A 20,389-nucleotide genomic window follows, 5' to 3' on the forward strand; every position below is an offset into this window, starting at 1 on the left:
AGAGCAAGCACATGTAAATAAAAACTATTATGAGCTTAAATAATTTACTAACTGTTGTCGCCGTTTTTCGGACAACGATTTAGTAGCCACAGGCGGTTAGACCCAAGGTCGGACCAAGTGGCCTCGCCTGGGCTCGAGCATGTCGGACCTGGTTGCCCAGATCTTCCCTTGGTTGTCGATGGTGTCTGAGCTCGCCGGGGTACCTGGAAAGGATGAGAGAACCGTGAGCTAAGAAGGGAAAACAGAGGGGGTGCCCCTGTTTACCTCTCCGACGCTCAACATTAGTGGGATTGAGGTGGAGAATAGAGGGTTTAAGTGTTTAGGGGCTGAGGTTTGAGAGAAACGAGCGATAGGTGAGTTCGGCAGTGTTTCAGTCCTCAAGAATGGATTACTTGGAGAAGGTGAGGGGCGCCTGTATTTATAGGCGACCAAGGGGCCATTGGTGGGCCCCTTGGCCGAGGATAACATGGGCTCGGCGTCATTGGCATGTCCCTTGGCAGAGGATAACATAGACTTGGCAGGGGATAGCATAGGAGGGCGTCATTGGCATGTCCCTTGGCAAAGGATAACATAGACTTGGCAGAGGATAGCATAGGATGGCGTCATTGGTGGGCCCCTTGGCCGAGGTCGGGCTCATGAGGCCGAGGTCGAGCTCGCGAGGCCGAGGTCGAGCTCGTGAGGCCGAGGTCGAGCTCGCGAGGCCGAGGTCGAGCTCGTGAGGCCGAGGTCGAGCTCGTGAGGCGAGGGGGAGCTCGCGAGGCCGAGGTCGAGCTCGCAAGGCCCAGGTCGAGCTTGTGAGGCCGAGGTCGAGCTCGGTCTTGGGCCGAGGCTATTGGGCCTGCCCTTGGCCAAGCCGGCCCATGGGCCGATCAATGGTAGGGGAAAGTTTGATCGCTGTTTTGCCTTTGATTTGCCACGACTGGGGGTCGGGCCGATAACATTAGGCCCCCGAGTTTATCGTCGAGTGAAGCTTGTGCGGTAAACTCAAGATTCCCGTCATCGTCGGCCCACCGAACCGACCCATCGTGAAAAGGTTCGACTCGAACCTCTTTTACTATTTATTTTCTCTTTCTCTGGTTTCTTTTCGTCTTTGCCTCGCTACATGTGCCAATGGTCCCCACCAACCACCTGTCGGGGCGTGGGTCCGTTGAAGATGACCTATTCCCTCTGCTCGGGAATCAAGATGTAAACCTAGACGATCTTTGGGCGCAATTCTCATCCCCTGTGGATACCCAAAACGCAGCTCTCCCATCACCGCCTTCGGGCAACAGGTCGGTCGAGATGGCTGGTGGCGATCTTCGTTCAGTCGATGCGTGGCTGGCCGACGCGGAGGAGGGTACGCGCGCCGGAGACGTTGCTAGAGGGGACCCCGACATCGTCGGGGATGCGCGCGGCCTGGGGGAAGGTGCGCCCGCCGAGGTGAGTCCGCGCGAAGGCGGGCCGACCCCCGTCGGCCTTGTCTGTGCTGGAAGCATTGCCGGGAGGGGCCTAAGCCGCGCTGGTGGAGCGCCCGCCCTGGAAGGAGTCGCGCCGGCCGAGCCGGGCGCATGGAGAGTCGCGCCGCCCCTGGGTGGCGATGTCGGGACTGTCCGGCAAGCGGGCGACGGCGAGGGAGGCCCGGGTACTCTGGGCCCGGCTTCTCCCGAGGAGGGATGCGCCGGCGGAGGGCGTCGATGGAGGGCCGCCGGAGGCGGGCGGCGTCGTTGGTGGCAACGTCGGCGCCAGAGACGAGGAGCGCCGGCTTGACAACGTCAGACAGGGGGCGGCGGCCAAGGTGCCGGTTGCCCTAGCCCTAGGGGTCGGCGGCGTCCCACCTGGCGAGTCGGGCCATGCTGCCGGGCCAGGCGCAAGCGCCAATGGGCCGGGTGAGAGCCCAAGGAGCCCGGGTGACCTGGGCGTGCGAGGGGACTCTCTGGTCAGGCCGAGCGCCGACGGTGGGCCCGCTGCTGGGCCGGACAAGGGGGAGACAGGGCCGGCTGGCTCGGGCGGCCGCCGTGAGGGGTCCGCATTCCGTGGTGACCCTGACTGCTCGGGCGTAGATGTCCCGAGCTCTCTCTCGATCGTTAGTTTCACGAGCTTGAGGAAGCGTTATGGCATCCCGGATTCGGTGTCGATCCTGAGGCCGTTGGCAGACGATCGCCCGACTTGCCCTCCGAGGGGACACGCGGCCATTCACGAGGCGAGTCTTCGCGGGGGGCTACGGTTACCCTTTCAACCGGTGATCCAAGAGCTATTGATTCGGTTCGGGGTGCACGCGTTGCAGATGTCTCCGTCCTTCTACCGGGCGGTCGCCGCGTGCCATATGATGCTCTACGGAGCAAAGAAACGGGCAGTCACCGCAGACGATATCCAAGATATCGTGGTCGTTCGCGGGGTCCCAGGGAAACCGGGCTTCTACTGTGTGTGCCCTCGGAAATGCATCTCCATCATTACCAAGGTTACCTCGAAGCATCGGTGCCCTTGCGTGTTGGTTTCCGAGTCGGCCTTCGGGTCCGCGCCCTTGATGTTTGGGCCCGCGGTCGACTTCCCTCCGTCGGGGACGCAGAAAATTCCGAACTTGTATCCGTGATCAAAGCGATCCCGGATTCGAGGCGGCATGGGTCACTGTTCGAGTCCCCGGACCTGATGGCGAGGACCGGGTGGTTCGTGCCTTGTGCCAATGTCTCTCTGTGTCTTGGTCTCGGCGTGGAGGTTACGGAGGACACTGTATCAGAGGCGGGGGATTCGTCCGCCCCTCCCCCCGATGCGGGGGGTACTAGCCATTCACATGCTCTCGCGTTATCGCGCTTTTTGTTGTATTACGCTTATCGTTTGTGTTCTAACTCACTGTCGTCTCTCTCTCATTCAGATACCATGCCCAGACGACATCGGCCGCGCACACACGTGCCGAAAGTGGCACTTATCGCTGAAGCTACGACCGCGGCTTGCCTCCGAGCCGAGGTTCACCATCGAAAGTTGCCACCGCGGGCGGGGAACGAGGTGGTCTCTTCTAACAAGCGATCGTCATCGTCGACTTCTTTCGGGCCACCCTTTGGCCACAAGCGCGCCCACACATCGACGGTGCCGGATAGCATGGATTCGATGCTCCTGGCGGAAGCGGCGGAGCTGAGGGATCAGTGCTCCCGAGGGATTTTTGGGACCTCTTTGCGGGACTACAAAGGTTTGCTGATGACAAGCGATCTGGAGCTTTTCCAAAACGGGATCGGCGATGCCCGAAAGGTACGATACGCCTGCTTATCTCATGCGTAACCATTATGCTTATTCCGATTATACGTATATCACTTGTCTGTGCAGATGCTCGCACGTCAAGAGCGAAGCGGTCGCATTCTCCGGGACCTGCTGCAGCTCATGCAGATTATGGAGAAGGACAAGGAGAGCACGGCGGCCACCCATGCTGACGCTCTAGCGGGAGCCCACACCGCTCGAGAATTTCAAGCACTGGAGGGGGAGCTGAAGCGAGTTCGCGAGGAGTTGGCGACCGAGAAATTGCTTCGCACGGCCGGGCAGGCATCTCGGGAGAAGGCGGAGCAGGCGACCGACACCTTCTTAGGGGAGACGAAGAAGCTCCAGGCGGCGCTCTCGAGCCGGGACGAGGAGCTGAACATTGTCCATGCTCGGTTGTCGGTGAGTGAGATCTCCCGGGTCAAGGGCAAGAGGGAGAGGGATACTTTGCGGGTGGAGGTGAAGATCCTTGCCGAGGAGAAAGACGACGCCGTGCAGTCCAAGACGGACTTGGAGGATGATTGGGACCTCGCGCTGGAGGCGGCCCGTTATGAGGCAGCCAAACGGGTCCGAGATGCAACCGTGAAGGAGAACGTGTCTCGTGGGACCACGTTTTCCTTCTTCGACGTCATGTTTCCTTCTTCGAAGTTTCCCGCGTACGCTTGCTAGATAAGATTCGCCCGACGGGTGCGACCTTCGGCCATCCATTCGTGACTCATCGCCTGTCGGCGTGTGCGAGCTGGGTGGCCGTCACGCTGTTGTTGGCGGCTTCTTCGTATTCCTCGATGCGCAGGGTCGGCAGCTTGGTCTCGACGGGTACCACGGCCTCGACGCCGAACGCAAGAGCGAAAGGAGTTTCGTCGGTCGCGTTTCGCGCGGTGGTTCGGTACGCCCATAGGACCATGGGGAGTTCGTCGGCCCAAGCCCCCTTTTTATCCTCCAGCCTCTTCTTCAGATTCTCCTTGATCGTTATGTTGACCGCCTCTACCTGACCGTTGGTTTAGGATAGCGGGGGGAAGAGAAAGTCTTGCTAATGCCCCACTGCCCGCACACCTCTCGGAGGCGCGCGTTGTCAAATTGCTTCCCGTTATCGGTCACAATCGACGCGGGGATCCCGAAGCGGCAGACAATGTTCTTCCAGATGAAGTTCATTGTGTCTGTCTCGGTGATCTTTGCCAATGGTTCGGCCTCTACCCACTTCGTGAAATAGTCAATCGCCACGATCGCATGCTTGTATTGCCTCGGAGCCATAGGTAGCTCGCCGATGAGATCGATTCCCCACTTCGCGAAGGGTCGCGGCACGATGATCGGGCATAGCGGGGCAGGCGCTTGGCGTGGGATGTGAGCGAACCTTTGGCATTTGTCGCATTTCTTGGCCCACTCGTGGGAGTCCTTTTTCAAGGTTGGCCAAAAATATCCGAGTCTCAGTAGCTTTAATGCCAAAGATTGCCCAGCGGCGTGGTTCCCGCACACCCCTTCGTGCACCTCGCGGAGCGCTTCCTTCGCCTCGACCTCGGTCAGGCAGCGGAGGAGGGGCATAGAGTAGCCTCTCTTGAACAAGTTGTCCTCCCTCATCATGTACTTTGGCGCCAAGCTTCTCAGCTTCTTGGCCTCTTCTTTGTCTTCGGGGACGACTCCTCGCTTAAGGAATTCCACGAGCGGTGTCATCCATGAGGGAGGCAGAGTCTCGTCAACTACCCCCACGTCGCCTCTCGAGACGTAGGGTCGGGTCAACACCTCGATCGGGACGCTGCCTTTGCCCTCCTCGTCTATCCCGGACGCGAGGTGAGCCAGGGCGTCAGCGTCGATGTTCGCCTCTCGAGGAACTTGGACGATCTCGAACCATGACAGGGCCTCTAGGTTCTTTTGGGTCTTGGACAAGTATGCGACCATGTTCGGCTCTTTAGCGGCGTAGTCGCCCTTAACCTGGTTCACGATCAACTGCGAGTCGCAGTGGATGCGCAGGTTTCGGACGCCTAGTTTGTTCGCCAGCTCCAAGCCAACGATCAGAGCCTCGTACTCCGCCTCGTTGTTGGAAGCCTTGAACTCGAACCGCAGGGCATATCTCAGCTTTTCCCTATCGGGATTTGTGAGTACAACGCCGGCGCCAGCCCCCCGGGCGTTTGACGCACCATCTACGTGTAAGTCCCAGACCGACCCTGTCGGGCTGTTGGTCCTCGTCTTTGACGACTCGCCGTCGTCGTCCTCCTGGTCTTTCGCGCCCTTACCATTCCCGTCGCCCTCGTTGGTCGACGGCGCGCTTGTGAATTCGGTGATGAAGTCGGCGAGGGCCTGGCCCTTGATGGGGGTTCTCGGTTGGAACTCGACCCCATACTCGCCCAACTCTTGGGACCATATCGCCATTCGAGAGGAGGTCCCTTTTTGAAGGGCCTTCTCGATGGGATGTCCCGTGCGGACTACAATGGTGTGCGCTTGGAAGTAGGGTCGGAGCTTTCTCGCGCTCATGACAAGGGCGAGGGATAATCTCTCGATTTCCGGGTATCAGGTCTCGGCGTCGAGGAGCGCCTTGCTAACATAGTAGACCGGCCATTGCACCTTGTCTTCTTCGCGTATGAGAACCGCGCTCACGGCCTTGTCGGAAACCGCGAGGTAGATGTACAAGGTTTTGCCATTCTTTGGCTTTGCAAGGAACGGGGGGGGAGGCGAAGTAGGCTTTCATCTCGCGGAATGCTTCCTCGCACTTCTCTGTCCACACGAACCTGTCGGTCTTCTTCAGTGCCTTGAAAAATGGTTGGCATTTGTCAGGGCGGCGATCCTTCCTGTCAGACTCTGAACTTCTTTCACTTTCTGCGGCGACCTCATTTCTAAGACCGCCCTAATCTTCTCAGGGTTAGCCTCGATCCCGCGGCGGCTAACCATGTAGCCCAAGAATTTTCCGGACTCGACCCCAAAAGCGCACTTGTTGGGGTTGAGCTTCATCTTGTAGCGTCGCAGGATCGCAAACATCTCTCTCAGGTCTCGAACGTGGTCGTGGGTCTTGAGGCTTTTGACGAGCATATCGTCCACGTAGATTGGCGATTTGATTGGCGAACATTCGGTTTACCAACCTTTGATACGTCGCTCCCACGTTTTTGAGGCCAAAGGGCATGACCTTGTAGCAGTAGAGTCCGCGGTTCGTAACAAAGGTGGTCTTGATCTGGTCCGGCTCGTGCATGCGGATCTGGTTGTAGCCTGAGTAGGCGTCCATGAAGCTCAACAACTGGTGGCCCGCAGTAGCGTCCACAAGCTGCTCGATCCTCGGGAGGGGGAAGCTATCTTTCAGGCAGGCCTTTTTGAGATCTTTATAGTCGATACAGATCCGCCATTTCTCGTTTGGCTTCTTGACCATCACCACGTTGGACACCCACTTGGGATGTTCCACCTCCTTGATGAAGTCGGCGGCGAGAAGTTTGTCGACCTCTACACCGATGGCTTGGTATCTCTCCCCGCTGAACGTCCGTCGCGGTTGAACGCGTTCGGCTACTCTCTTGTCGTCGTTGAGACGGTGAACCATTATCTCGGGGTCGATCCCCGGCATGTCGGCGTGTGTCCACGCGAAGACGTCCTTGTGCTTGCGGAGGACGGTGGCGAGCTGGTTTCGGACTTCGGATTGGAGCCGGGCGCCTACCCTAACTACCTGGTCGGGTTTGGTGTCGTCCAAAATGACGGGAACAAGGTCGTCTGGTGTCTCCACCTTTCGACGCTCGACATCATCCCTTTGGTCCAGTTCTCTGAAGATTCCTCCTTCCTCTATTTCGCATGGGAACTTGTCCCCGAGCTGGAAGACGGTGCTCACCATCTTCCCCTTTTCCTTCCCGTCCACGCCTTGGATGTAGCACATGTTAGATTATTCTTCGAAATTGAAGACTTCGAGGTTTGAATCACGCATAGGAACGCTTTCCTTATAGTATTTCGAGTACCCCCAAAGTGTCTTAAGGTTTCTGTACAAGAATACCGCAGGATACGACAAGCCTAATTCGGACTGCACCAAGACAGAGTGAAAATCCGAAAATAAGCAAGAACTGTGTTTCTGGATAAGTGTTTCGGGAAAAGAGAAAGTTGGTTCGAAAACCTTGTGTTGATTATTGAATCTGAAGTCGGATTATATAATCAATCGTACCTGTTCGCGAAGAGGTTCGACGAACAGACGCATTGTTTCGGTCGAACTAACGGTCTTCGCGAACAGACGCACTACTTCAGTCGAACTACGGTTATAGTCTCAAACGACACGACCGTTGGCCAAACGATAGTTCATTTCGAAGAGACGTGACCGTTAGTTCTAACGGTAACAAAAATAACTACTAAATGATGAGGCGCGACTGTTGGCGAGAATTGTCGCGAGAAACCCGCGGATCGTACTGTTTCGCCTAGAGGTCGAGCTCACCTGGGTCGAGCTCGCTTTGAGGTCGAGCTCGCTTTGAGGTCGAGCAGAAATGATTTCGTCACTTTCTCATTTACATTAGTATTTTGTTCCATGTGGGACTCTTTCCCACACACAAACTCACGTTCTCAATCAACAACACACTATTTTGTCTTTTAGTGAACAAATTAAATTGAGCTAATTAAAACACCTATTTAATTTTACTCAATTTCTAACAATCCCCCACTTGTTCAGAAAAGGCAAAATAGAATTCAAAAAAGAAACAAAAAGGTGTTAGTACAGATAAGTATCTTTCGATTTGAACTTATCCTTAGTTTAAGTAACACAAGACTTTATCGGAAATTAGGTAGCCAGGCTTTGAACCTATTTTCCTTGTGATAAAATCGGTGTTACTCAACACACACCCTTTAGTGTTCTTCGCCTATATCGCACGCTTAGCACCGTTAATGGCCATGTGTTCATCCTGTCTCGTGAATTTTTCATGAGAGAAAACTCCAACTCTCACTTTGGGACGGCACCATCCCGAAATTCACATAGGTGAAATTCTGACAGTATCTCTGTTACGTATAGATACTTGTCCTCAAGACTGAACTTCATTAAGAGTTTAAGAAACTCAACCTCCCGATTGTAATAGTCAACATTATTATATGATGTTACGAATATCGAATTCAATGAGTTGTTCGTAACCATTGAACCTATTGTTAGTCATTTCCTAACCTTAGGTTGGGTTGCCATCATTGTCAGATCACTACTCAAGGAGTTTAAGACCCATACCTCTCGAGGTCGATCTCACCAAATCTCTTGCAAGAGGTTTAGTGAACGGATCAGCAATATTAAGGGTTGATCTCACATATGTGAGCGAAATGATTCCATCTTTGATCAATTTCCTCACATAGTCATGTCTAAGACTAATATGTCTAGACTTTCCATTATACACTTCACTGTATGCTCTAGCTGAAGTTGATTGACTATCACAATGTATTGACACGGTTGATATATTGTCTTTAGCCAATGGAACTTCTAAAAGAAGATCCCTCAACCATTCAGCCTCTTGACCTGCAGAAGCAAGAGCCACAAACTCTGATTCCATGGTCGAATGAGTGATACAAGTTTGTTTCTTTGATTTCCAAGAAACTGCCCCACCGGCTAGTGTAAACACCCAACCCGTCGTAGATTTGTTATCTCCGACACTCGATATCCAACTTGCGTCAGTATATCCTTCTAGTACGGCAGGAAACTGACCGTATTGAAGTCCAAGATTTTTGGTTTTCAAAAGAAATCCAAAAATTCTCCCAATGGCCTTCCAATGCTCGGCACTTGGATTGCTAGTAAATCTACTCATTTTACTAACGGCAAATGCTATGTCTGGTCGAGTACATTGCATCAAGTACATAAGACAACCAACTGCACTAGCATATTCCAATTGAGCCATAGCCCTTCCATCATTCTTTTCAAGTTTTACACTTGGATCAAATGAAGTATTCACTTCTTTGAAATTTAAATGTTTGAACTTATCAAACACTTTTTCAACATAGTGTGATTGACTAAGTTCATAACCCCCACTGGTTCTACGAACCTTGATACCCAAAATAGTATCAACTTGTCCAAGATCTTTCATTTTGAAAGTGGATGATAGAAACCTCTTCGTTTCTAATATTCCTTTCATATCATTGCTAATGATCAACATATCATCAACATAGAGACATAGGAAGATCACAAGGTTACCACGCACCGTTGAATACAAACACTTGTCACAGACGTTAGGAACAAAACCATTCGAAAGTATGACCGAGTCAAACTTTTGATGCCATTGTTTGCAAACCTTTTGTTCATTACCCAGAAGCACATAACCTTCCGGCTGCTCCATGTAAATCTCATCGTCGAGATCTCCATTTAAGAATGCCGTCTTGACATCCATTTGATGAACATTGAGGTTATACAAAGAAGCCAAGGCAAACAACACTCTAATTGTTGTTGTCCTCGCTACCGGTGCATATGTGTCAAAGTAATCAATTCCTTCCCGTTGTCGAAATCCTTTGGCTACTAATCTAGCCTTGTAAGTATTAAGAGTACCATCACTATGATACTTCTTTCGGAACACCCACTTACACCCAATAGGTCTAGACCCTTTGGGTAGATCGACAATTTCCCAAGTGTGGTTTGACATAATAGAATCCATTTCATCTTGGATAGCATCCTTCCAAAAGGTAGAGTCTCGAGAATCCACAGCTTCATTATAAGTCTTAGGATCATCTTCAATAAGAAGAATAATAGGAATTTTCCGTGCAAAACTGTAAAGGATAAACTTTTGAATCTCGCCGTTTGTAATTTACGGTTAACAAATGAGCTTTCGTGTGTTACAAGTAAGTTCTTGAATGAATTATGGACGTTGAAGTTTATCGAGTTAATTTAAATTATCTTAAGGAGATGGAAAATCTCGGAATAAATAAAGGATTTATCGAGCTCGTCTCGAATAATAAATTATTTTCCGAGGAAATATGCCGGAATTTAATTTAAGAAATAAATTCTCAAGGATGAGAATTATTTCCGAGAAACCTTAAATATATTTAAATTAATCAAGAACGAACGAGGAAAGTCTAGGTTTGAATAACTTAATTAAAAGTTCGAGCGAGTACGGGTTTTAGTGACAAAATTTTGTGACAAGGACGTGATTGTAACGTTTTTGGAGCTATTTGAGAATAAAAACGTGAGAGTGGGGTTGATTTTAGAAGATGGAGGAAAAGTGAATTTAAGAAATAAATAATTTATTTTCCTGCTTCTCCAATGTTCTTTCCCCTTCTCTTTTCTTCTTCACGTGCAAAGAAGAAACTTATCTTCCTCTTCCTCACTATCGCGCGACCTGCAAGAAAGAAGGAACAAAGAAAAAAAGAAATTCAATCGCCGCCGCTCACCACCAGCCGCGCCACTGAGCCACCACCACCTCGTCCTTCCTTCTTTCTTCCTCGTCTTCCTCTCCTTCGTCGCTCTGCCTCTCGCGCAACTCACAGCCACCGCGCGCGCGCCTCGCCGAGGAGAAGAGTCGCCGCCGTCGAGTCGCCATGGCCGCTGACCAAGGAAGGACACCGGAAATCAAGTGAGAACGTGCCGAGGAGATCGATTTCATAGCAAGCAAGGTGAGGAAATTTTTTCTCCGAAATCAATTCTGAAGTTTAGGGATTTGGAATTTGATTTGGGGATTTCGAGTTCTAAGGGGATTCTTGAGGAATTGAATGTGATTTATGGATGTTTGATCTTGATTGGTGATGTTGATAATTTGAATTGGAGTATTGAACTCGAATATCTTGGATTTAGTTTGAATTTTTGGCCGAATTTCATGGAGTGGTTTGGAGATTTGAATTGTTGGGGTTCTTGAATTTCTGGAGTTGTTTGATGATTATAAGACATTTCTGTGATTGTTAAATGTTTGGGTAAGGAGTTAAAGTCATGTATTGATGTGGTTTGATTTGGAATTTGATGATGGCCGTGTGGTTCTTTGTTGTGGCCGTGAGTTTACTTGGCCGTGAGACTTGTTTTGGGTATGTGATTCATTTTGATTATCGTGATTTGATTTCGAATTGATGAAAGGGATTTGAGATGTGATATATGTAGGCTCGGTTTTTATGAGTGGTTTTTGAGATAGAAATGTGAAGTTTATGTCAACTAAAGTGATTTGTTGACAAGTTATATGGTTTATTGACATGTTTGAGAATTTATGACAAGTTGGAAATGTTGTGACGTGGAGGTTTGAGTTAGATGTTCGTTTCGAGTCGGGAACTTGATTTTGGGAATTGATCGCGATGTTTGTTTTCTGAATTTCACAGCTCAGTCACAGATCGAATAGAATCGAGCGAGAGCCGGCAGAACTGAACGCGTCGAAGCCGAAGTATAGTGAATTCAGAAAAAGTTTTTAAAGCTCGATCTCACTCGTGAGTCGTTTATCGTTTTATAGCGTTAGACTCGAGTCTTAATTTTGGATTTGAGATTTGTAGTCGAGGATTATTAATTATTTATTAAGAGATGTTTGAGAATTTAATTTTTGGTTAATTCATTTAGAATTCTCGGTTCGTACTATTTTCGGATTATTTCTTTAATTTATTTAAGACTCGTTAAAATAAGGATTTTGATTTTATTTCGTACTCATTCTCTGGTACGAATTCGTATGAGTCTTGAATAAGTTTAAATTCCGAAAAGCCGAGAAATAAGTGAATTAAATTCTCGAACCCCTGAACTGACTCGCAATGAATCCCGATAACGAACCTTAAGCTTGTCATCATCTCTAGAATCATTGACTAATGAGTTTCAACTTCGGGTTTTAGTTTCTCGATGCTTCGGAACGTGTTAACGCTTCAGGACGCGTAGTCTCGGGAAGCGTGTAAAGCAAGGGAACTCCGGAAGTCAACAGATTTTCAGACGATCTTTTCCGGGTAAGTGTGGAGACTTAAGTCAACTACATACCAAGGGAATAACCCTGTTTACGTGCATTATTGCTTGTTAGTAAACAAGAATAGGAAAAGCTTTAAAATCGAATAATCTCAAAGATTAAGGCTTCGGCCGCTTTTCCTGAAAACTTAGCGTGAGTTCCCTCAATAAGTTCAAACATGAGATTTGTGAAACCCAGCCTCTGATATGTGATATAATTTCCTTAGGCTGTGATTGACCCGTTAGAACGGGGGAGACAGGAGAGCCGTGTTTACCTCTCGAATTCAAATCGAGGGTAGAAGTATCGGGAGTCATATCCCGAGTCTTCAACCTAAAACACTAACGAGCATAAAAGGGAAATGAAATTTCTTTCAGGATTTATCCTGAGTCGCTCTCTTGTAAGTAGCATAGGTGTGTACTCTGAGTGCAGCAGAGTACCCGAACCTTAAAGAATTGTTGCGTCGATGGTACCAAAACGAAATGAACCCTGACGGGCTATGAGGGCCTGGGGGATGGTGCTGAGTACTCATTTATCGGGAAGTCGACCAAGAGTCGCACCCGATCTTAATGCCAGGTTATGAGGACCTGAAGGACGCACCTTGACGGGCTATGAGGGCCTGGGGGTTGCGCCGACGCCGAATGAAGTTGGTACCATTAGTGGATCCCAGACAGACGTTAAAACTCTTAGGCCGCCGGACGACTGCTGCTCGAAGTCTAAGGCTGGTCTCTTGTCGTTCTGAAGGTTATAGCGGGGGATGTGTGTAACCTTAAAGACGACAAGTTCTAGTTAAAGTGTATACACAAGAGTCATGCTCTAGAGTTGTTAGATTTGCATCCATGCATTATTATGTGCTTGTTTGCACGTCACATGTTATCACATGGCATTAGTCGCTTTATTTTCTAAGTTAGACTCCCACTTACTGAGTCAATCGACTCATAGTTTTATGACCCTTGGTAATGTAGAGAATGGCAAGACGGCGACGTGAATAACAGAATTGAAGACGAAGACCGGACGTGTATCTCTTGACCTTTGGGCTAGTGGAGACTCACTCGGGATCAACCTCTTCTATAGTTATAACTATATTTTGTTGAACCCCTTTCGTACTCTACGCTCCTAAAACTATTTCCTGTAATTATACGTAAACCCAGGAGCGGTTATGTAAATATTTAGAGTCGTAGTAAGACTCAAAGTTTGAATTGAGAAAAACGAAAAATTTACCCAGGTTTTATATAACGACTTATAATACTTATATGTCATCGTATTATGTTTAATATAAGTATTGCGTTGATTATGGTTATATAATGTTATTCCTGTGGATATGAGATATATTATTATATTGACGTTGTGACTTGTGACGTAACCCACCGTCGCGGCTCGTGAACCGGCGACGAGAGGTCGCGGGTCGTGACAAAAACTCTCTATATTTCCTTGTACTAGGTAAAAAGAAATGACGCGAGAATCTATTTCCTTAGACTTACGGACTCTTTTGCTTCTCCGAAGTTCGGGTTGTTCTACAACTATCCTAGAAGAACTTTCCTCTCGAGGCATCGAGCCTGCCTGGAGGTCGAGCTCGCAAGGAGTCAAGCTCGCCTGGAGGTCGAACCTGCCTGGAGTTCGAGCTCGCCTGGGATTTGAGCTCGCCTTGAGGTCGATCCTCCCTGGAGATCGAGCTCGCCTGGTCGAGGTTCTTCATTAGTGAAATTTTGAGATTCTTTTCCTGTCGAGTTAAGATTCTCAAAGAATTCCACATCTCGGGATTCTACTATGACATTAGACTCTATGTTTAGAAGTCTATATGCCTTGCTATTCATAGCATAGCCAATAAAAACACTTCGCATCCCTCGAGGACCCAACTTGGTCCTTTTAGGATCCATGTTTTTGTAGTAGGCTAGACACCCCCACACTTTGAAATACCCAATATTGGGCTTTCGCCCTTTCCATACCTCGTACGGAGATATTTGGGTTTTCTTTAAAGGAATACGGTTTAAAATATGACATGCGGATAGTAAAGCTTCACCCCACAAACTAAAATGTAATTCAGAATGCGTTAACATGGCATTTATCATCTCTTGAAGTGTCCTATTTTTACGTTCGGCTAAACCGTTTTGTTGTGGTGTTCTAGGTGCGGAACATTCATGAACAATACCATTTTCTTCACAAAATGCATTAAAATTACTAGGAAAATATTCACCGCCCCTATCACTTCTAAGGACTTTAATATTAACTCCTAATTGATTTTCTACTTCAGCCTTATACACCTTAAAATCATTGAAAGCATCATCTTTATGTTTCAATAAATACACATATGTAAATCTAGAGCAATCATCAATAAAGGTAATAAAATACCTATTTCCCCCACGGGTTAACATGCCATTAAATTCACATATATCACAGTGTATAAGATCTAACAATTTAGAATTTCTCTCTACACTATAAAACGGTTTCTTTATCATTTTAGATTTCACACATATTTCACATTTATCCAATTTATCGGATTTGCACGAAATTAAACCACATTTAATTAACCTTTTGATAGTGCTAAAACCGATATGTGCTAATGTACTATGCCATAAAGAAACGGAATCAAGCATATAAGCAGAAGGAGAAATTTCATTGATAACATTGTCAATAATACATAATTTGACCATCCCTTCACTGGAATAGCCTTTGCCAACAAATACACCATTTCGGTTCAAGATAAGCTTGCCCGACTCAAACACAGATTTAATCCTCGGTTCGCCTAGGAGATCGCCACTAACCAGGTTCCTACACATATCCGGAACATGGAGAACATTGGTCAGAGTGACCGTCTTCCCGGAGGTGAAATTGAGATCCACGTTCCCGATGCCGACAACTTGAGATCGATGCTCGTTTCCCATCTGAACTGCTTGTCCATCGTTGACTTCAGAATAGGTTTTGAAGGCAGCCCTATCATAGGTGACATGAACGGTAGCACAAGTATCGTACCACCACCCTTGAACCTTGCCTTTGACCGCCATGAGTTCGATCAACGTAGCGACTATGTTAGTGTCGGTCATAGTGGCGTCAACCTCTTTCTCTTCCGTCTTGCGGTGTCGACAGTCTCGAGCATAGTGACCGGGTTTGCCACACACATAGCAGCCCCTTTTGGACCCCTTGGATCCGGGCTTGTTACCGGACTTGGATTTGCCGGAATGCTTGAATTTCTTCGAGTCCTTTTTGGAACCCGAAAAACTTTCGTTGTCATTCCACTTCCTTTTGCCTTTAGCGCTCACCGCATTGGTCTTGGAAGTACCGACATCCATCTTCTTCTCTCTCATCTTCGATTCCTCCTCGATTCGAAAACCTTGTGTTGATTACTGAATCCGAAGTCGGATTATATAATCAATCGTACCTGTTCGCGAAGAGGTTCGACGAACAGACGCATTGTTTCGGTCGAACTAACGGTCTTCGCGAACAGACGCACTGCTACGGTCGAACTACGGTTATAGTCTCAAACGACATGACTATTGGCCAAACGATAGTTCATTTCGAAGAGACGTGACCGTTAGTTCGAACGGTAACAAAAATAACTACTAAATGAGGAGGCACGACTGTTGGCGAGAATTGTCACGAGAAACCCGCGGATCGTACCGTTTCGCCTCGAGGTCGAGCTCACCTGGGTCGAGCTCGCTTTGAGGTCGAGCTCGCCTGGGTCGAGATCGCTTTGAGGTCGAGCAGAAATGATTTCGTCACTTTCTCATTTACATTAGTATTTTGTTCCATGTGGGACTCTTTCCCACACACAAACTCACTTTCTCAATCAACAACACACTATTTTGTTTTTTAGTGAACAAATTAAATTGAGCTAATTAAAACACCTATTTAATTTTACTCAATTTCTAACAGCACATCCTTGCCATCGATTGGTCTCTCAACATCATGGCTATCCCCTTGTCAGTTGGGAATTTCATCATCAGGTGGTAAGTGGATGTAATGGCCTTCAATCGATTGAGGGTCGGGCGGCCGATTATGATGTTGTAGGCGGAGGGTTGGTCCACGACCAAGAACGATACGATGTGGGTGACCTCGAGCCCCCCCCCCCCCCGGTGTCTCGAAGGTCACCGGGAGGTCGATGGTTCCCTCCGTCATGACCATCTCCCCGGAGAAGCCGAAGAGTGGAGACGAGATCGGGGTCGGTCTCATCCCAGATAGCTTCATCCTGTCCAGCGCCGCCTTGAAGATTATATCGGCGGAGCTCCCATTGTCGATCAGGATTCATCGGACGAGGTTGTTGGCGACCGGGGCTGAGACGACTATCGCGTCGTTGTGTGGGTGGAGGACTCGCGCCGCCTCTAGGCCAGTGAAGAACATGGATTCGAACGGGGTCGGAGGAGGAGCCTCGTACGTATGGTTGATGTAGTGCGCTATTTTTCCTTGGGAAACTTCACGCGCGTACTTCTTCCTTTGCGTGGACGAATCCCAAACTCTGGGCCGCCCATGATTGAGCCCACGATGTGCAGTTGTGAGCTCTCCGGTTCTCCGTTTACCACTCGGTCCGTGACGGTCACCATTGCCGGACCATTCCTTTCCTGCCGCGGATGCTCACCGTGCGCCGCGGCCGTCCCGATGTTCTAAGGACGTACTCTTTTAGTTTCCCGTCTTGAATCAGGGCCTCGATCTGACGCTTGAGTTGATAGCATTCGGATGTCAGATGCCCGTGATCTTGGTGGTATTCGCATAACTTGTTTCGATCCCTCTTTGCAGGGTCCTTTGTGAGAGGAGTAGGGCTCCCTAGCTTGTCGCGGTGCAGAGCTAGGATCCGCTCCGGTGGGGTGTTCAAGGGGGTGAACGTCCAGAATTTTCGGAAGCTATCGACGTGTGACGGTCTCGGCCCAGGGAGGGAGCGGCCGTTAGGGGCCTGGCCTCCCTTGTTCCTCCTCTTTTGAGGGTCGGGACGATCATCATCTTGGTCATCGCGGCGTCGACTACCTTGCCCCCCTGCCTTCCGGCCATCTCGGCCATCGAGATAGTCCTCGATTCCCATATACGTGCGGGCTCTCGTCATCAGTTCCGCCATGCTCCGCGGGACTTTCCCAACAATGGATTTGAGGAAGTCGCTCGTGCGAACTCCCTCGGTGACCGCCGTGATGGCGTCTTTGTCGTCGAACCCCTCGACTTTGTGAGACTCCTCGGTGAAGCGAGCGAGGTATTGCATCAACGTCTCGTCTCTCCCTGCCGAATGGAGAGGAGGTGGGTCTTCGACTCCTTTTCTGCCACGAGCGTGGCGAAGCGGGCAAGGAAAGCCTCTTGCAAAGACCGGAAGGACGGGATGCTCCCGGGTCTCAAGCTCTGGAACCATTCAAAGCCCGACCCCGTGAGGGTTAGGCTGAAGGCTTAGCATAGGGTCGCGTCCGGCGTCCGGCTGCCCTTGCATCATCATCCACGTCTCGTAGTGTTGGATGTGGAAGTTCGGGTCAGTCCGCCCATCATAGGGAGGGATGGACGGCAATTTGAAGTTACCCACGCAAGGCTACGCGAGGATTTGCGCGACGAAGGGAGTGTACGATTCCTCGATCCCTCCATACGGCCTCTGCCTCCCCGACTCCCTCATCTCGATGATTTGGTTTTGGAGGCTCTGGATCATCGTGACCATGTCAAGCCCGTTAGCAGGGCTGACCGCCGGGGCCACGGGAGTTGCCGGCTAGCGCTCGTTGGACGCTTGGTCCACGATATTGGCATGTGGTTGGCGGAGAGTTGCGGCGGGGAGCGCGGCCTCCCCTCGGGAGTTTCTCTGCACCGTCAAGCGCTCTCTAAGGTCTGCACTCGACGCGTGGTGGGGCGAGTTCGCCCTTGGTCGGGCCGTGCGGCGAGCGCTTCGGCTATCGGCCCCATCATTGCCCAGAGTCGCTCTCTCCTTGGTGAGGGGCCGTGTCCGGCCTCCTCTTGAAACCGAAGGGGTGAGTCCCAGGGAAAGTGACCGTGCCTGTCGTCGCATCGGACGCGGCGGACCGGCCAAAGCACCACTGGACCTCTCGGACCGCGAGTGGGCGAGGCTAGGAGTCGCCTCGTTGGTCCTTGACTCCCCCACGTAGTCGGGGTCGGAGTCGTTACGGGCGGATCGATCCTCAACATCGTAGCCGAGGAGATCGGCAATGAGAGAGCCGTCGACGCTGGGACGGTCCAAAAGCTCTGCGAGCCACCGAGCCGTGTCCTCTCGGAGCGCGGCCTCGGGGTCGTTCGTCGGGTCTTGGGGCTGGCTCTCCTTATCACGAGGTTGACCTTCAAGACGGTGAGCGAGGCTCCGGAGACCGTACCTTGAGCTTGTCGCTCGGAGGTCGCCGGAATGTGGCTCATCTCTTGAGAGTCGCAAGAGTAGTGAGAGTGTGGAATGGAAGGGAGAGCATGCTAAGGTCGGTGGTCCCCTCCTTCTAGCGCCAAAATGTTGTCGCCGTTTTTCGGACAACGATTTAGTAGCCACAGGCGGTTAGACCCAAGGCCGGACCTGGTTGCCCAGATCTTCCCTTGGCTGTCAATGGTGTCTGAGCTCGCCGGGGTACCTGGAAAGGATGAGAGAACCGTGAGCTAAGAAAGGAAAACAGAGGGGGTGCCCCTGTTTACCTCTCCGACGCTCAACATTAGTGGGATTGAGGTGGAGAATAGAGGGTTTAAGTGTTTAGGGGCCGAGGCTTGAGAGAAACGAGCGAGAGGTGAGTTCGGCAGCGTTTCAGTCCTCAAGAATGGATTACCTGGAGAAGGTGAGGGGTGCCTATATTTATGGGCGACCAAGGGGCTATTGGTGGGCCCCTTGGCCGAGGATAACATGGGCTCGGCATCATTGGCATGTCCCTTGGCAGAGGATAACATAGACTTGGCAGGGGATAGCATAGGAGGGCGTCATTGGCATGTCCCTTGGCAGAGGATAACATAGACTTGGCACAGGATAGCATAGGATGGCGTCATTGGTGGGCCCCTTGGCCGAGGTCGGGCTCGTGGGGCCGAGGTCGAGCTCGTGAGGCCGAGGTCGAGCTCGCGAGGCGAGGGCGAGCTCGTGAGGCTGAGGTCGAGCTCGTGAGGCGAGGGCGAGCTCGTGAGGCCGAGGTCGAGCTCGTGAGACCGAGGTCGAGCTCGGGAGGCCGAGGTCGAGCTCGTGAGGCTGAGGTCGAGCTCGGTCTTGGGCCGAGGCTATTGGGCCGGCCCTTGGCCGAGCCGGCCCATGGGCCGATCAATGGTTGGGGCAAGTTTGATCGCTGTTTTGCCTTTGATTTGCCACGACTGGGGGTCGGGCCGATAACACTAACCTTTTAGAAGCTTGAACGTTGATGAGCCTTCGGAAGGTTGAAAACATTCGTCTCCCTCGAAGCAAGTCTCTCTTCTTTCGTCGCCAACTCGAGAAACCACGAAAGTTTCTCTCACAAGAATTACTCGAGAAAGAAAGGAATTAGTGTGTGGGCACTTTTAAACACGACAACTCAACAACAAGTCTCAAAGTCGAAGAGCTAAAACCACTAGGTCAAATGAGGATCTAGGTGCCAAAACAAAACGAAAAATAACTAGAGAGAGAGAGAGAGGATCGGCCAATAATGTCTAGAGAGAGAGTCTCTCAATCTCTAACTTACGTTGGATGACTAGAATGAGAGAAATGAGGTCTCTATTTATAGGGGAGGCATGAGCAAATCTTATTTCCTCTTTTCTACCCATGTTGGACATTCATGACATGTCATGCAAGTCCTTGGATTTGTTTCCTCTTTCGTTCTCTCTTAGTTGGCCGAAAATGCACTTTCCTTCAGAGGAAATTTGTTTCCTCTTTTTCTTTTGGGAAGTATCTTCATACATTAATGCACAAAATAAACTCTCTTTCCCACTATGGCATGAACGAAATTCAGCCTTATTTTCCTGGGGTTGGACGAAATTTGAGCTTCTAGAAGGAGCTTCTAAATGTTTCTTCATTTGTTCATGACAACATAAGAAAAGCCCATTAAGAATTTTCAAGTAAAATTCTATGAAATGAAATCAATCCTCAAGGACCAAATTCTATAAGTTGGCCATGTGATTTAAGTTTCATTTGTCATCATATGACAATGTCAAAAAATTTATTGACATTCATTTCGTCATATATCTAAAAAGACAAAAATACCCTTTAGACAATTTTCACAAAACTTGTCTCGTTCTTGTTTTGACTTAGCTGCTAGTTTAACTATTCCTACTCGATATGATTTGTGACAGTGACCTCATGGATCCAAATGAACAAAGCTTGAGCTAAACACTTGGACTCAAAAGTTCACAAACTTTTTCCAAGTTTAGCTTAATGTCAACTGACTCCACTAAAGAGTTGACAATGAAAATCTCTCGGTTCAAATGAATTTATTTTCTACTCAAGAATTCAAGCAAATTATGATGAGCGGATC

At 49.8% G+C, this 20,389-nt stretch overlaps 1 long non-coding RNA gene across 1 annotated transcript; it reads left to right on the top strand.

The window, feature by feature from the left end:
* Positions 1-10,518: 10,518 nt before the first annotated feature.
* Positions 10,519-12,026, top strand: LOC149402515 (uncharacterized). The gene is made up of 3 exons (XR_016296209.1): positions 10,519-10,737; positions 11,425-11,529; positions 11,920-12,026. It is a non-coding gene; the product is annotated as an uncharacterized LOC149402515 (long non-coding RNA).
* The last annotated feature ends 8,363 nt before the right edge of the window (positions 12,027-20,389 follow it).

This window comes from Urtica dioica, chromosome 3, assembly GCF_054948205.1.
Source record: "Urtica dioica subsp. dioica isolate 48M chromosome 3, U.dioica_male_clone48M_v1_H2, whole genome shotgun sequence".
Lineage (NCBI taxonomy): Eukaryota > Viridiplantae > Streptophyta > Magnoliopsida > Rosales > Urticaceae > Urtica > Urtica dioica.